This window comes from Triturus cristatus, chromosome 1_2, assembly GCF_964204655.1.
Source record: "Triturus cristatus chromosome 1_2, aTriCri1.1, whole genome shotgun sequence".
Taxonomy (NCBI): Eukaryota; Metazoa; Chordata; class Amphibia; order Caudata; family Salamandridae; genus Triturus; species Triturus cristatus.
In genome coordinates this window covers 201,880,201-201,896,457 of record NC_140580.1, presented here as the reverse complement: position 1 = coordinate 201,896,457, position 16,257 = coordinate 201,880,201, and positions in this window count along the sequence as shown.

Genomic DNA, 16,257 nt, shown 5'->3' with positions numbered 1-16,257 from the left:
ATAAATAGGTCAGTGGGATGCTTCCATTTGTTACTTGCAGTTTACAAGTTAAACTCTTAATGTAAAACAGTGAGCTACTAACTGTCATCAAAGAACTGAAATGCAGATGTCAAGTATAGATTAGAGCGTATTGATTTTTTCCCCAGACTTTCATTATCCTAATGTTTCACAACAGAAACCCCCAACCATGGTGTTACGTTTCAAATTCTGAGTTTGTGCTTCTCCAGACCAAGCCCCCTAAACTATACTACCTACCAGCATGGATGACATATCAATCCTACCCCTTGTAGTCCTCCGTCTTATGTAACGTTTCCTATACATTGAGTTACACATGATTTATTGTCTCTGTAATGTGTGTGCAATGTAAAGTGCTCTGACACCCTTCACTTTTATGAGTGACACTATAAAACTAATTAAATGCACCTGAGAGAGAGTGGTTATGAAGACAGTTAAAGGGTGGTAGGGTGGGAATCCATGGCGGAGGTGGTCATTGAGGGGGAGCGCCAAAAATCAGTGTTGCACAGGGCGCCACCAGTGCTAAAGACGGCCCTGCACAGGCTCCAGGAGTGAGGGTCGGTGGAAAGGTGCTTAAATGGTTGAAGTCTTTTCTCCAGGATCAAACCTTTCAGGTCACTCAAAAGCCCTATGTTTCCGAAAGCTTCACCTTAACTCAAGGAGCTCTACAAGGATTTATTCTGAGTCCGACCCTGTTCAATATCCATATTCGACCACTAGCTGATATCAGTGACAAATATATGGTTTAATTGGTGTCGTACGCAGACGACACCCAACTTATTGATACTCTTCAATCAATCAATCAATCAATCAATCAATCAATCAATCAAAAACATTTGTAGAGCGCGTTACTCACCCGTGAGGGTCTCAAGGTGCTGAAGGGAGGGGGGGTGCTGCTACTGCTCGAATAGCCAGGTCTTGAGGTGTTTCCTGAAGGCGAGATGGTCCTGGGTCATTCGTAGGTGTGCGGGGAGGGAGTTCCATGTCTTGGCTGCCAGGTAGGAGAACGATCTTCCTCCGGCGGTGGTTCTGCGTATCCGTGGGATGGTGTCGAGGGCGAGGCTGGCAGATCGGAGTTGGCAGATGGGGGTGTAAAATGAGATGCGGCTGTTGAGGTATTCGGGGCCCATGTTGTGGAGCACTTTGTGTGCGTGGGTGAGGAGCCTGAACGTGATCCTCTTGCTGACGGGGAGCCAGTGCAGGTTTCTCAGGTGGGCGGATATGTGGCTGTGGCGAGGGATGTCGAGGATGAGTCATGCGGAGGTGTTCTGCATGCGTTGTAGTCGTTTCTGAAGTTTGGCAGTGGTTCCTGCGTATAGGGCGTTTCCGTAGTCCAGTCGGCTGGTTTACGAGGGCCTGGGTGACGGTCCTTCTGGTTTCGGTGCGGATCCACTTGAAGATCTTTCGGAGCATACGCAGGGTGTTGAAGCAGAAGGACGAGACGGCGTTGACTTGCTTGGTCATCGTGAGGGAGGAGTCCAGGATGAATCCCAGGTTCTATGCGTGGTCCGAGGGTGTCGGTGCGGCGCCCAGCGCTGTGGGCCACCAGGAGTCGTCCCAGGCAGATGGGGATTGTCCGAGGATGAGGACCTCCATCTTGTCTGAGTTCAGCATCAGGCGACTGAGCTTCATCCATTCTGCGACGTCTTTCATTCCTTCCCGGAGGTTGGTTTTGGCGGTGGCTGGGTCTTTGGTGAGAGAGAGTATCAGCTGGGTGTCGTCGGCGTAGGAGATGATGTTGATGTTGTGTTTGCGTGCGATGGCGGCGAGGGGGCTCATGTAGACATTGAAAAGGGTAGGGCTGAGCGAGGAGCCCTGGGGTACGCCGCAGATGATCTCGGTGGCCGCCGAGCAGAAGGGAGGGAGGCAGACTCTCTGGGTTCTGTCGGAGAGGAACGAGGTGATCCAGTCCAGGGCCTTTCCTTGGATCCCAGTGTTGAAAAGGCGGGTTATTAGGGTGCGATGGCATATGGTATCAAAGGCTTTCCCAGTCCTGAGGCGAAAAGCCGGGAGCTGGAGGTACGAGGACCTTGCGAAGATTGTTTTAAATCGCACTGTTTTTAATCTTTGTAACATTGCGTGGTGTCACTTACTTTCTCTCTGTGTTTGTAAGCCCCACCACCTGACATCTTCTACAGCGCACAGACGATCCTGTCTCTGCTCGCGCTTGGCATTTCTCGAGCGGCCGCCATCAGCACAGGCGTGCGCGCTGACCACGCCCCCTACAGGCCACGCCCCCTACAGGCCACGCCCCCCTCTTACCCTTCCTATTTAAGCGCTGATTTGCGAGCGCTGGGTAGATTGCTTTCCCAGTCCTGAGGCGAAAAGCCGTGAGCTGGAGGTACGAGGACCTTGCGAAGATTGTTTTAAATCGCACTGTTTTTAATCTTTGTAACATTGCGTGGTGTCACTTACTTTCTCTCTGTGTTTGTAAGCCCCACCACCTGACATCTTCTACAGCGCACAGACGATCCTGTCTCTGCTCGCGCTTGGCATTTCTCGAGCGGCCGCCATCAGCACAGGCGTGCGCGCTGACCACGCCCCCTACAGGCCACGCCCCCTACAGGCCACGCCCCCCTCTTACCCTTCCTATTTAAGCGCTGATTTGCGAGAGCTGGGTAGATTGCTTTCCCAGTCCTGAGGTGAAAAGCCGGGAGCTGGAGGTACGAGGACCTTGCGAAGATTGTTTTAAATCGCACTGTTTTTAATCTTTGTAACATTGCGTGGTGTCACTTACTTTCTCTCTGTGTTTGTAAGCCCCACCACCTGACATCTTCTACAGCGCACAGACGATCCTGTCTCTGCTCGCGCTTGGCATTTCTCGAGCGGCCGCCATCAGCACAGGCGTGCGCGCTGACCACGCCCCCTACAGGCCACGCCCCCTACTGTTATACAAATGTGCATGCACAGGAAGCGCAGTGGACGAGTGCAGCGGGAGCACCGTTTGCGCGCCGAAGGCGCGCCTAAGGCAAGCCCGTCTGCGCCCGTCCGCGACAGTCCGGGGCTAGGGGCGCGCCACTCTGCCCCGCTCACCACCTATACCCCGGACCAACTACACAAACTCCAGGGACCCTGGCCCATCGCTACCTCTACCTGTTCCCGCATCCTCTCTCTTGGTCTCTCTCCCGCCGCTCCCTCTCACATCCCCCTTCCCACAGTTGACCCCTCTCTCTCGACCAGTAGCAACACTCTTCCCACTACCCCTAAATCCCTCACGGTGTGCTATCTCAACACTCGGTCAGCAGTCGCCCATGCACATGAACTCTCAGTCATGCTGGATCTTCAAGCCCCTGATCTTCTTTTCCTAACGGAGACCTGGTTCAGCGACGACTCCCTCCCCGCCCTATTAGCCACCTTACCGGCCTCCTACTTCGCCCTTCGGGCTGATCGCCCTCCCGGCAGAGCTGGAGGCGGCGTGGCGGTCATCGCACGCACCGATCTCCCCTTTCAAACTCTGTCCCTGCCTGATATCGCGACCCCCGAATACTTGGTTATTCGCACTACCTCCATTACTCCCTCTCTGACCTGTTTTCTCACTTACCGTCCTCCTCAATCCCCTTTACAGTTCCTCCCTGACTTCCTGGAAGCCCTGGCTACCATTACAGTCAATAACTCTTCTATCCTACTCCTTGGCGACTTCAACTTCTGGCCTTCCGACCCAGCTGAATGTTCGTCCTCTAAGGAATTCTCTGAAACCCTCCAATCCCTCAATTTCACTCTCCACGTCCACTCCCCCACCCACACCAAGGGTCATATTCTTGACCAGATCTGGTCCCTCAACTGTCCCGTGGAATTCCTCTCCATTTCGCCCTGCACTTGGTCCGACCACCACCTTATCTCTTTCTCCCTACCCATTCACCCCCCAGCTCATCCCCCTCGCCCCAAAAACATCTGGGTTCGAGCATGGGGTCGTGTCAACCCGGAAGATCTTTCTTCCCTTCTTATCACTTCCCTCCCTTCCTTGCAGGGCCTCTCTACTCTCTCCCAGGTTGAGGCCATAGATCAGTGGCTCTCCGTTGGCAGTGACTCAGTTGCCCCGCTCAAACGCATTACTTCCAAGCGCGACAAGGATGCCAACCGGTGGTTCAACACAGACCTTAAGGCCACCAAACATACTGTACGCCGCGCGGAGCGGGCTTGGAGGAGAAGTTATTGCCCCACTTTAAGACTGGAGTATACCAACATCCTTACCCAGTATAAAAAAGACATCTTGGTGGCCAAAACCGCCTACTTCTCCTCCAAAATCCTCGCTGCAGAAAACCAGCCTAAGGAGATTTTCACGATTATCCATAACCTGGCGCTCTCTGATAGAACAACTTTGAAGCCCGCCCCCTCCGAGGAACTCTGCCACTCCCTCAATAACTATTTCATCCATAAAATTTCTACTATTAAAGCTAACATCCCGCCCCCTTATTCCTCCTTTGCTGATCCCCAATGCCCCCCTCCCAAGGGATAGCTCACTACCCTCCCCCCCATATCTAAGGAAGCCCTGTCTTCCTTGGTACCCTTGGTTAAATCTGGCTCTCCACTCGACCCCTGTCCTGCTCACATTCTCCGTCACATCTTTGTTGTCTGCCCGGATCCTCCCCTTCACCTCCTCAACAGTTCTCTGGCTAAAGGTGTAGTTCCTTCCCCCTTGAATCTGCGATTATTGTTCCGTTTCTAAAAAAAACGGAGGCTGACCCCTCTGTCCCTGCCAATTTTCGCCCCATCTCCCTCTTACCTTTTCTGGCAAAGGTGCTCGAGCGCCATGTCACTGGCGCTTTGAGCTCCTTTGTAGAGACTCATGGAGCTCTTGTTCCCCGCCAGGCTGGCTTCCGCCCCGCACACTCCACGGAGTCCGTTGTTATTTCAGTCTTGGACAACCTCAGGGAGGGGATGGATACTAACCGGCGCCAGGCCCTTGTGCTCCTCGACCTCTCGGCCGCCTTTGACACGGTGGATCATACCATCTTGCTTTCCCGTGTCAGGGCGGCCGGGATCGGAGGGACCGCCTTGGTCTGGCTCTCATCCTTCCTGAGCGACCGCACCCAGGCCGTTCGTCTGGGTGATTTTACAGCGGACATCCGAAAAGTTCAGTGCGGGGTTCCCCAAGGCTCCTCCCTTTCCCCCCTCCTGTTTAATCTCTATATTGCCCCTCTTATCTTTTCTCTCCAACAAATGGAGGTCTCCGTATTTAATTATGCGGATGACCTCCAGCTGGTCTTTAACCTCTCCTCTTCCCCCTCTTCTATCCTTAATTTTCAATCTGTCATGCTCCACATCCGGGACTGGATGAGCCACAATCACCTTAAACTAAACCCTGACAAGACCGAGCTGGTGTTGACGGGTGGTTCATCCAGCCCCTGGTCCCCTCTCTTCTGGCCCCCTTCTCTTGGCCCCTCTCCGGAACCCTCTACCTCTGTTAAAACCCTCGGCATAAAACTGAACTCTCAACTCACCCTCCACTCCCAGGTTAGCTCTGTGGTATCTTCCTCTTTCCTTTCACTGCGCATTATACGCAGGGTGTCCCGTTTCTTCACCTTCTCAGCTCTCAAACTCATCATTTTAGCCATGGTGGTCTCCCGCCTGGACTACGGCAACGCCCTATATGCAGGTATCCCTGCATATAGCTTACGGCGTTTGCAGCAGATACAAAACCAGGCGGCCCGCCTGGTCTTCAACCTTCCCAAATTTCACCGTTCCTCCCCCCTCTTGAAATCCCTGCACTGGCTTCCTGTGCAGGTCCGTATCCAATTCAAGCTCGCCTCCATCACCTTTTTGGCCCGACTGGACTTGGCTCCAGCATTCATCTCCTCAGAAATCACCCCCTTTGTACCCACTAGGGAACTCCGCTCCTCGTCCCAGTCCCTCCTCACTATCCCACGCTATCGGACAAAGAAGTGGGGTGGTTCGAAATTTGCTACCCTTGCCCCGATCCTCTGGAACTCCTTTCCCCTAGCTCTGCGATCCATTTCCCTGTACCCGCAATTTCGCAAACATCTCAAAGCCCATCTGTTCACAAAATTCTTTGATTAAATCCCCAGCAGTCTCCCCCGTCTTTTAGCCCTGGATCTGGTTAGCAGTAGCGCCAAGAAACCGCAGGTGTACGAGCGCTTTACAAGTATTTAAAACTCAAACTCAAGGCTGCCGAGAGGTCCAGGAGGATGAGAGCGGTTGTTTCTCCGTTGTCCATCAGGGTCCTGATGTCGTCGGTGGCTGCGATGAGGGCGGTCTCGGTGCTGTGGTTGGCACGGAATCCGGACTGGGACGGGTCGAGAGAGTTGTTTGCCTCGAGGAATGCAGTCAGCTGTTTATTGACGGTCTTCTCGATGACTTTAGCCGGGAAGGAAAGAAGAGAGATGGGGCGGAAGTTTTTGAGGTCTTTGGGGTCCGCTGTGGGTTTCTTTCGGAACCTGACTATATTTCAGCAGCTCATTTCAGATTATGTCTGGCTGAAGTTGCCACTTGGATGACCGACAGCTGCTTGAAATTTAACACAAACAAAATTGATCTTCTGATAATAGGGAAACCCCCTCAATCTGGACCTCAGCCTGGTGACCCGTCTCCCTTGGTCAGCCCCCAGAACCCAAACATAAAGTTAAACATCTAGGAGTTTGGTTTGATTCCAAACTCTGCTTTGAGGATCATATCAGAAACACTGCGGGCAAGTGCTTCGATACCCTTAACCCCTTCGCTGCGGCACGAATTCTGCCACGGCGCGGGGGGCTAGGGGGCGGGCGCAGCGCTTCGGTGCTCATGACGGCACCACACTGTCATGAGTCAGGGTGGCGTGTGCTTATGACGGCGTGGTGCCATCATGACTCCGCCCACTCAGTAATTCGCACGCACAGGAGGGGAATTAGTGCCGCGAGGGCGGAGCAGCAGAGGCATGATGGCTCCACGCCGTCATGAGCACACGGCTACCGTGACTCATGACGGCGTGGAGCCATCATGAGCATGCAAGGGGTTAAGGCTCTTAGAAAAATCTTGTGTATGCTCTTATCACTTCTCAACTGAATTATTGCAATGTCCTGTATCTAAGGGCTACCAAGAGCAGCCTCAACTCACTTCAGAGAGTACAAAATACTGCGACTAGGCTTGTGCTCAATCTTTCCAGAAGATCCTCCACTTTGGAAGCTCACAATCAGTTGCACTGGCTTCCAGTAATCCAAAGAATTAAGTTTAAAACCATGTGCTTCTGCCTCCACATTTTTTCACCAGCAAGGCCCAAAATATCTGCCTTCCATGATACAACCATACATCCCTAGTCGTGATCTCAGACCATCAGCAGCAAAATTACTTAGGTTGCCTAGGGGGATGAAAGCCAGACTGGGTGCACGTTCTTTCTCCTTTTTGGCCTCCAAAATGTGGAACTCCCTCCCTTATGAGCTGAGAGCGGCACCCTCAGAGAAACGTTTCAGAAGTAAATTGAAAACCTGGCTGTTCCTCACCTCTTGATAACTTCCCTGTTGATTTTGATTCATGTTCATCTCTTTGTCCGTTGTTCAGGGCTTCTGCACGGGGACGAATGTATGACGTTACAACAAAAACATTTACAACGCATGCCTTTACAATGCAGTTTTTACATTGCAAGATCCATTACAACGCATTATTTTACATCGCATGCCAAGACAAAACATTTTTTGAAACTACATTCACAATGCATTACATCGCATTATAGCATTACAACGCATACCATTACATTGCATTTAAGGTAAGTGTTGGCTAGTGTAGGGGTAAAAATTACTATTCTAACTCCAGTGGGTGCAACAGTAGGGTAAGTGTTGGATAGTGTAGGGGTAAAAATTACTATTCTAACTCCAGTGAGTGCAACAGTAGGGTAAGTGTTGGATAGTGTAGGGGTACTATGCGTTGTAATGGTATGCGTTGTAATGACATGAGATGTAATGCCTGCTTTGCAGTGACATGCGTTGTAATGACATGCGTTGTAGTGACATGCGATGTAATGGCTGCGTTGTAATGACATGTGCTGTAAAGGATGTTGCATTGTAATGACTGCGTTGTAAAGGTAGTGCGATGTAATGACTGCGTTGTAAAGTTTGTTTCCCTACGGGGATACATCGTTTGGTGTAACCAAGCGCTTTATAAAATGAATTATTATATTTATAATTCAGGAAGGGAGTAATCAGTTCCTTGTATAGTATTAAGTTTCATTGTATAAATCTATTTTTTAAGTGTGTGATTACTTACTAGAGTGGTATATTTTGTTTTAATCTACTGTTTAGAGTTCATTTTCATGTGTTCATTTCTTATTTAATGTTAATCTTTAAAAAGAGAGTAAATGAAATATGGCTGTAGTGTTATTTTCTTTATTTTTCTATTGATGGCTCCTCCTGAACACATACTCCTGAGTGGGCTTTACTTCCTGTTCGGCTCTCACGATCGACCCGTGAGATCGTGCATTTGCAATTAAGTTAATAATAGTGGTTTCTTGTAATTTTGAACAAATTAAGATATTAGAGATGTTGATTAGCTTGGAAAAATGAATTACGAATTGTTCAGTGAAATATATAAAGCAATAATATTTTTACAATCTCATGAGATGCCCGTGAGAATCTCGAGAGAGGTCTAGGAGAGGACCAACACTCTAAGGAAGGATTATGATTGGTTCATATGGATGTCTTTATTTAAACAAAAAATATTCCATCCTTTTTGCTTTATTTCACTATTGGATTTTGGTGAGAGTAGATATATTTGGCTTGCTCTCCTCTCCCATTTGCCTTTCTTCACAAATATGTCTTCATCAGATTCTGATGAGCAGCCAGGGGCAGCTGCACCAGCTCAGCCATCTCAGCCTCTTAAGGAATCCTTGGTGTGGCAATTCTTTGAAATGAGGTCAGTTAGAAAGAACGTTTCTGCGAAGTACATTACTTGTAAACTTTGCAGCAAAGAGCTCAGCAGGAGTAGAATTAAAGAACATAGCATGAGTACCACAGGGATATGAAGACACCTGAGGTCTATGCTTCTACAAAGGCTTGCACAGGCAGATTTGGCTTGTGCTGCGGAGCTAGACAACTCTACAGGGGCTTCAACATCACTTGCTCCAGGATATACTATGCCTGCACAGGTTGTAAGTGCACAAGCGGAAAAAAGAGTTATTTTGCTGCTTGTGTAAGCAAATAACTTTTTCATCAAAGACAAGCAGGTCTGCCCAGGATGACATTGTCCAATAGCACAAGTGTCCCCCTAGGCGGTATTTGTTTTTAACAGTTTTTATAAGTCTTTCTCTTTTTTTCTTTAAGGAGATGCTGTTGGTGTTAGTTTAACACTTCAAGTTGCATGTTTTTGTAATACCCTTTGAAAAAGAATCTACCAGCCCAAAATTTTTTGAAATGTTTGAAAACCCATTTTTTTATTAGTTGTTGTAAACTGTTTTTTAACAAATACAGCTCTCTTCAGAGCTTCCCTATAGTTTCATGATCTATGTTGTTTGTACTATGTTTCCCTTTTTTTCCCCTTCTCCAAAGCTCTCGCGAGAGTCAGGCAGGCAATCCCTTACGTGCAGTCCAAGAGGACATTGTTTCCTGGTTTGCTCTTGCAAAATCGTACTTTTTATAATGGACTTTGTATTTACGATGAATATATCCTGATGTAGTATGTATAAATGATATAAACCAGAATAGTAACAGTGTGTTTAGTTTAGTTTAATGAAATGTAATGCGCTATGTAAATGTGGGGAAAAATAGATCACTTAGATTTATGAAGACAAACATTGGTAAGTAGCATACATTGATACTCATTTATTTACTTTAAGTCCATTTATTATGATTAGAAAAAGTTTAATCACTACTTTTTTATGATCCCATAAGAGCCTCGCAAGATTGTAAACGTTTTTTAGAGGAAGAATTTTCTATTTCCTTTATTACAGTACCTATGCCTGATAGTCCCCATTAGTAGGGTGTGGGGAGAAAGTATATTTTCAAATGATACATTTTCACAGTATAAAAACAGTGCAGAGTAGGATGTAAGGAGACACTGGGATCTCACTGACAACTCTTCACAGCCTAACAACTGTATATAGTAGACTGGGGGGGAGAGACTGGCCTCTACAGTGATACCTTGCTTGAAGGTAACCAGTGTGTAGAGAAGGGTGCAAAGAGGAACTTCCTTTCCACTCACACCTTTTCCCATGCTGACAGGTATGCATATTAGGCTGTGGGGAGGAACTTCCCTGTTTGCTGACAGGTCTCTCTTGCATGATAAGTCGGCGAAGTACAGTGTGGGGAGAGATTTGCCTCTCTCCTGTGACCTGTCTCTTGTATACTGGGTTTGCAAATTATAGTATGAAAAGGGTCTTACCTCTATGGTTACAGCTCTCCCCAGGATGACAGATGTACAAATAATGTGTAGGGATGGAATTACCTCTATGCTGAGAAGTCTGTCTTGCATAACAACTATGGAGACTATGGTATGGAAACACACGGCCCTGTGAGCTGAGACATCTGCCCAATGTAACATATGTGCAAAGTAGACTGTGGGTAGAAACCATTCTCTATGCACATACCTTTCTTCATAGTGATGAGTGTCCATAGTAGAGTATAACATGGAATATCTTCTCTGTTAAAAACAATGTCTTGCACAAATGGTGTCCATATTTGATTGAGGGGACATACTCACCACTCTTTCAGACATCTCCCAATGGTGACAGTCATACATAATACTGTGTGCACAGCGGCTGACAGGAGTGCATGTTAGAGTATGAAGATGCACTGCCCTCTGTGCCAAGACCTTTCTCTTGTATCAGAGGTCCCTATCCTACAGCATGGACAAGAAAAGATCTCTCTACTGACACATCACTGTTGCATAATTGGCTTCTCCATTACCAAGTCACTGTAGGATAAAATATATGCATAGTACCATAGAGATACAAATACATGCAGTACCATATTTACAGTCCCTGAAGATGGAACTGCCAGTTTTAATCAATATTGAAATGCTGTAATAAAATTGAAAATTATAGCTATTAAAGTAATCAGTAGTAACTTTAAACCTTGTATTACATAAAAAAATTGACAACATTAGAAAACTACAACTACATTAACAAACTATATTAACAAATGTAAAACAAACAAAACAACCAACTTTACAAAGTTATACATTCTTTTCTGACTCAACAGGCATGGACGTCTCCCCCCAGATTGGCTTCATTTGCGTACTAGATTTATTGCAGGTATACCTTTTTCTTTTCCTGTCTTTTAGCTACACCAGCCTGCCAAAGAGTAACATCCAGCCCTTTCTTTGATTTACATAGAATTTGCAAAAGAGCACTACATGGATTGTTATTTGCAGTGGGTTACCATCACATGGACAGTTATAAGGTGTGCTAGACCAAACATTTACTACAGAACAAGTTTGTAAGGGGTTGGAAAGTGCCTAACCTGAGGCGAGTTAACACAAATCTATCCTGCATTCCATAAATTGTAAGAAAGGCTGCATATCATAGGTTGTCAAAATCATTTGATTACTACATACGGCTGGCTTCCTTATCTCTGAGGATAGTCTTAATGACTCCAGTAATGCCATAAACTCTTTTTTAACGTCTTTCCTACCAATGTACTTGTTAGACCTGTCAGCCCTAGGGTGGTCTTTCCCTGTGTTTTTGCCCTTGCCTCATTTTTTCCACCCTCTTTTTCGTTGGCCTTAGGTCTCCGAGCGCCTTTCCATTGCTAATCAGTGTTAAGGTGCAAGTGCTCTCTACCCCCAATATGGCTGCCACAGGCCCCTGCTACTGCGGAGTGGCCTTATTAGTAGCACCCTAGTTGCCAGGAGCTGGCTGGGACCCTACAACATTGTTGCAACACCAGCCCGCCTTTTTGTCCTATAGCTAGAGTGGGGAAGCTCCTGGAACTTGCTGGAACCTTCTAGAAGAAGGGTGGGGTTTACTTTTGCCGCCTTAGAGGGTGGTCACCTGACCTAGGGATACTTAAGGAAAGGAGGGAACATTTTTAGTCAGTTGGGGCGACGCAGACCTGGGGGAACCTACGCAGGAGTTTTAGGCGGTAGGGCCTAGTCAGGGACCTATGCCACTGGAAGTGTTAGGGCTGAGGTGCTGCCTTTCAAGTTGAGTGAGGGATCCTGAACTAGCCCACTGATCTGGCCCAGCAGGAGGGGAACCCAGGGACAACCTACCAAGCCTGACTGAGAACTCCCTTCAGTCACCAACTCAACCTACCCCCCCCCCCCCAAGGAACCAAACTACTAAGGGCGCCAGATCCAACCAGCGGCAAGAAACTTACCAAAGAACTTACCAAAGAAACTTACCGAAGAACTTACCAAAGAAACTTACCACAGAAACTTACCACAGAACTGCTGGGGGATCGACCAGGTACCTGCGCTGTGCCACTCTTGCGCTCCCTGACTCAACCTGGACCCCCTCCCTAGCTGGTTCTGCCACTGGCGTGTGGCCTGCCACCTCCCAGCCTACCTGCCCTGAGCTGGGGCGTCTCTGGGGGGAAAACGGGGCACTGGGCGCCAAACCCATCGCCACCCCCCAAGCTGCAGGCCACCTCTTAATTTCTCCCACCCCGTCGGGGATCCTGAAAAGGGAACACTCACCGCTGCGGCCTGAGGCCAGGGCGACGATCCCCGTTGTCTCCGGGGCCCACGGGGAAGACCGGGGCCCCGTCGCTGTTGTCGCCGACCCTGCGACGCGGCCCTCCGCAAGGGGAGGGCCGCCAGATTTCCCGATCGAGGCCGCGTAGGCCTGAAGCTGAGGCCTGCATCACCTGACGGGGGCGGACTGCCAAACGCCGTCCCCGCCGCTGTGCTATTCGTCGAGTGGGCCACTCCCCGCGCTGTCATTGGCGGCTGCGGGCGCGGGCCTCTGAAGCCTTCAGGGAAATCCCCGAGTCCCCCGGAACCAGAGGAGGACCCGGAGCCATCTCCGATCACTGTGGAGCTCCCTGGCCACGTCTGGACCGGCCGGGAGCCCCGCGCCATCCCCCTCGGCCCGGACATCACCGGGAGATCTACGCGGCTGGCGGGAGGGGCCCGGCCGCGGAGCTGCACAAGGGCCTGCGAGGCCGAAGCTTCAGGTAAACCCTGGGGAGGAGGGCGGGAGGTCCTAGAGAGGCCCGGAGTATGCCCTCCCCCGGGGACTTCGACTGTTGGGCCCGCTTGGCCCCCCAACTACCCCGAAGTGGGGAATAGGTCGGCCCATGGCCCCCTTGACTCGTGCCCGGTGAAGGGCTAAGTGTTGGCCCAAGAAACAGGATATTGTGGAGACTGGTCAACCCTACCGGATAGGAGGTTCTACTCCTGCTGGACTGTGTATCGCTGTAGTGGTAGGCCATGTTTAAGGCTCTGCATATACTCCATGTTTAGGGCTATACCTAGATGCTATGTTTTGAAGCGCTATTGAATTGCTATGTGCAGCGCTATGTTTATATGCCATGGTTGAAGCGCTATTAAATTGCTATGTGCAGCGCTATGTTTATATGCCATGCTTGAAGCGCTGATGAATTGCTATGTGCAGCGCTATGTTTATATGCCATGTTTTGAAGCGCTAGTGAATTGCTATGTGCAGCGCTATCCTTGAATGCCATGTTTGCGCTAATGAATTGCCCTGTGCCGCGTTCTGCGTAGTTGTCGGAAGCGAGCGCATCATCCTTTGAAGCGAGGGGAATAATTGAAATACATCAGTTGAATTTGTTTCCTGATGGCGTTATCTACCCTTGTAGGGATACACGCTAAGTCTCAATCTTGAAGCCAGTAATCCGTAACAAGTCTCGCCAATTGAAGGGTGAGAGACAGAAAATAAATAAAAGGAAAAGGAAAAAAAAAAAACATTCAGCTAGACTTAGATGGACCTCCCCTTTGAACAAAGACTCTCCATAATTCTGGCAGTTCCTTTTGATTCATAACGAGTGGCAACTGCGACAATTCTGTGAAAATCTGTTCCACCACCTACTATCCAGGCTGTTATACACCTCCAGTGTCCTGAAGAAGACCCGATATGACTGTTTACAACGAATGGTTGATGTAGGGTCGAAACGTTGACGGTTCCACAGTCCCTGACCAATTTGAATTCCTTGTTTTTTCAAAAAACGATAGGACGTGTGCCTTACAAGGTTTACTATATATCTATAAGGAAGTTGAGGACTATTTACAATAATAGGTTTTTTGTATATTTCGATTTTATTTAAGAAACGTGGGTTTCCATTGTAAATATTTACACTTTCACTATTGCACTAAGTCACCTTATTCACTTTGTCACTGCGTCGTTTTTCTAAAAAAAGTGTATATACAGCCTATTTCAATTTTTTTGTAGGATTTGTGTTTAATTGCTTAGATCCAAACGAGTTGATACCAAATGGAAATGAACCAAGAATAAATTGTCGTTTTCCAAACTATAATTCATTGATCAAAAGTGATTATTTGACTATTCTATTGGTATATTTATGCTGTGTTGTATTTGGGTTTTTTGATTTATTTTCAGATTGATTATGATTGAAATTAATAGTTTCCCTAGGGAACCATTGTTTACATTATAATGCGTTCTGCGTAGAGGCTGTGTTTTACCCTTTCCAGGATTGCCAGGTGCCGCGCTTTGATTCCATGCCAGGTTGATGTGTTAATGAACTGCCCAATCTATTCCTGGTGAAATGCTTTTGATCCTAATGTTGATCTAGATAAAACTGATGGGTTTTATTCAACCTACTGTTGTGGTGTCAATTATTGCGTGCGTTTCCTGTCTCAGCGGATGTGTGTGCTGTATGGTCACTTTACATGTAAGCCGTTGGATGCCTACCTGCTCGCGCCACGCTACCCCCATAGGGCCTGGTGACCCCCGGTCCTACATTGTTGGCCAGCGGTGGGATAAGGACCTGTGACTATACAACACCCTCCAGTGAGACGGAGGGCGCCGCAATTAGACGCCTATTGTGTATTGTATTTCTGCATCGATTGATCCCCACTGTCTAGACTGAGTGTGTGGAGTCCTGGTTAGCCCAACACTGTTACTCATATCCTAGTATTTTTTTTTTTGCCTTGATGTCTGGGTCCCCACCTGTCACAATTGAGTTCCAGTTAGCCAACCTTGAGGGGTATACAGTAAGGCAGCTGAGAGAATTCGGGCAGGGGATGGGGGTGCCGGGGGTGCGGAGAGCCAAAGGACCGGAACTCCGTGCTGCCTTGAGGGCATGGGTAGAGGCCCAACCAGAGGGGAGAGGGGATGGAGGACAGGAGGGGCAGGGTGCACCTCAGGAGGAGAGCGCGCAGGAGGAGCTAGACCTGCTCAATGTTGATGTTTCTGAAAAATTCCCACCAGGGAGACGTTCCGGGGCAAGCAGTAGTGCAGGGTCTAGGAGGACTGCGTCGCCAGAAGAGTATGAGGACAGGAGGGAGGAAAGGCAGTTGAAGTGGGAGCTTGCCAAGCTAGAACATGAAAGGGAAAATAGACGACTAGCGATGGAAGAGAAGAAGCTGGCGCACGAGCTTCAGCTTAAGGAGCTGGAGCTGCGAGCTCTACAGTTGAATGCGTCAGGTAATGATAATGGTGGCAGCATACCAAAGGCTCAACAGGAGCCAAAATTTTATCTACCCAAGGATGTGATTGCCAGTTAAACGGTGGGGGATGACATCGCCAAGTGGCTGGAGGCGTATGAGGTGGCTTTGACAGCCCATGGGGTACCTGAAAGCAACTGGGGGGGGGGTGGCCTGTATCGCTACATACCTCCCAATGTCAGGGACACCCTTTTGTACCTAGCAAAGGCGGATCAGGTCAGGTATGCCCCCATGAAAGAGGCGCCACTTAAGAAATTTTGCCTTGACCCTGAAAGGTATCGGCAGAAGTTCCGTGGCAGCCATAAGCTGTCCACGCAAAATTGGGTGGATTTCTTTGATTATGCCCGTAAGGCGCTAGATGGTTGGGTGCGTGGCAGCGAGGTGCAGGGTTACGAGGGCTTGTACGATCTGTGTTTGAGAGAGCACCTCTTGGATAAGTGTTTTCCGGAGCTGCGCCAACATCTGGTGGACCGCAAGTTGACTAATCCCCGTGAGCTTGCGGAGGAGGCGGACATTTGGGTTAGCACCCGGGTGTCTCACAAGGGCACCGGGGGAGATGGCCCGAAAGGCGGACAGGATTTCCCCCAGAAGAGAGAGGGGGGAGATAAAAAGGTGGAGTTCTCCAGAGGCCCACAAACTAGACAGTTTGGGAAAGGAGTACGGACCCCACCTCAGTCCAATTCCCCAAAGCCCACCTACCCTGACAAGAGTCAGCAGCCAAGGATTGTGCGGTGC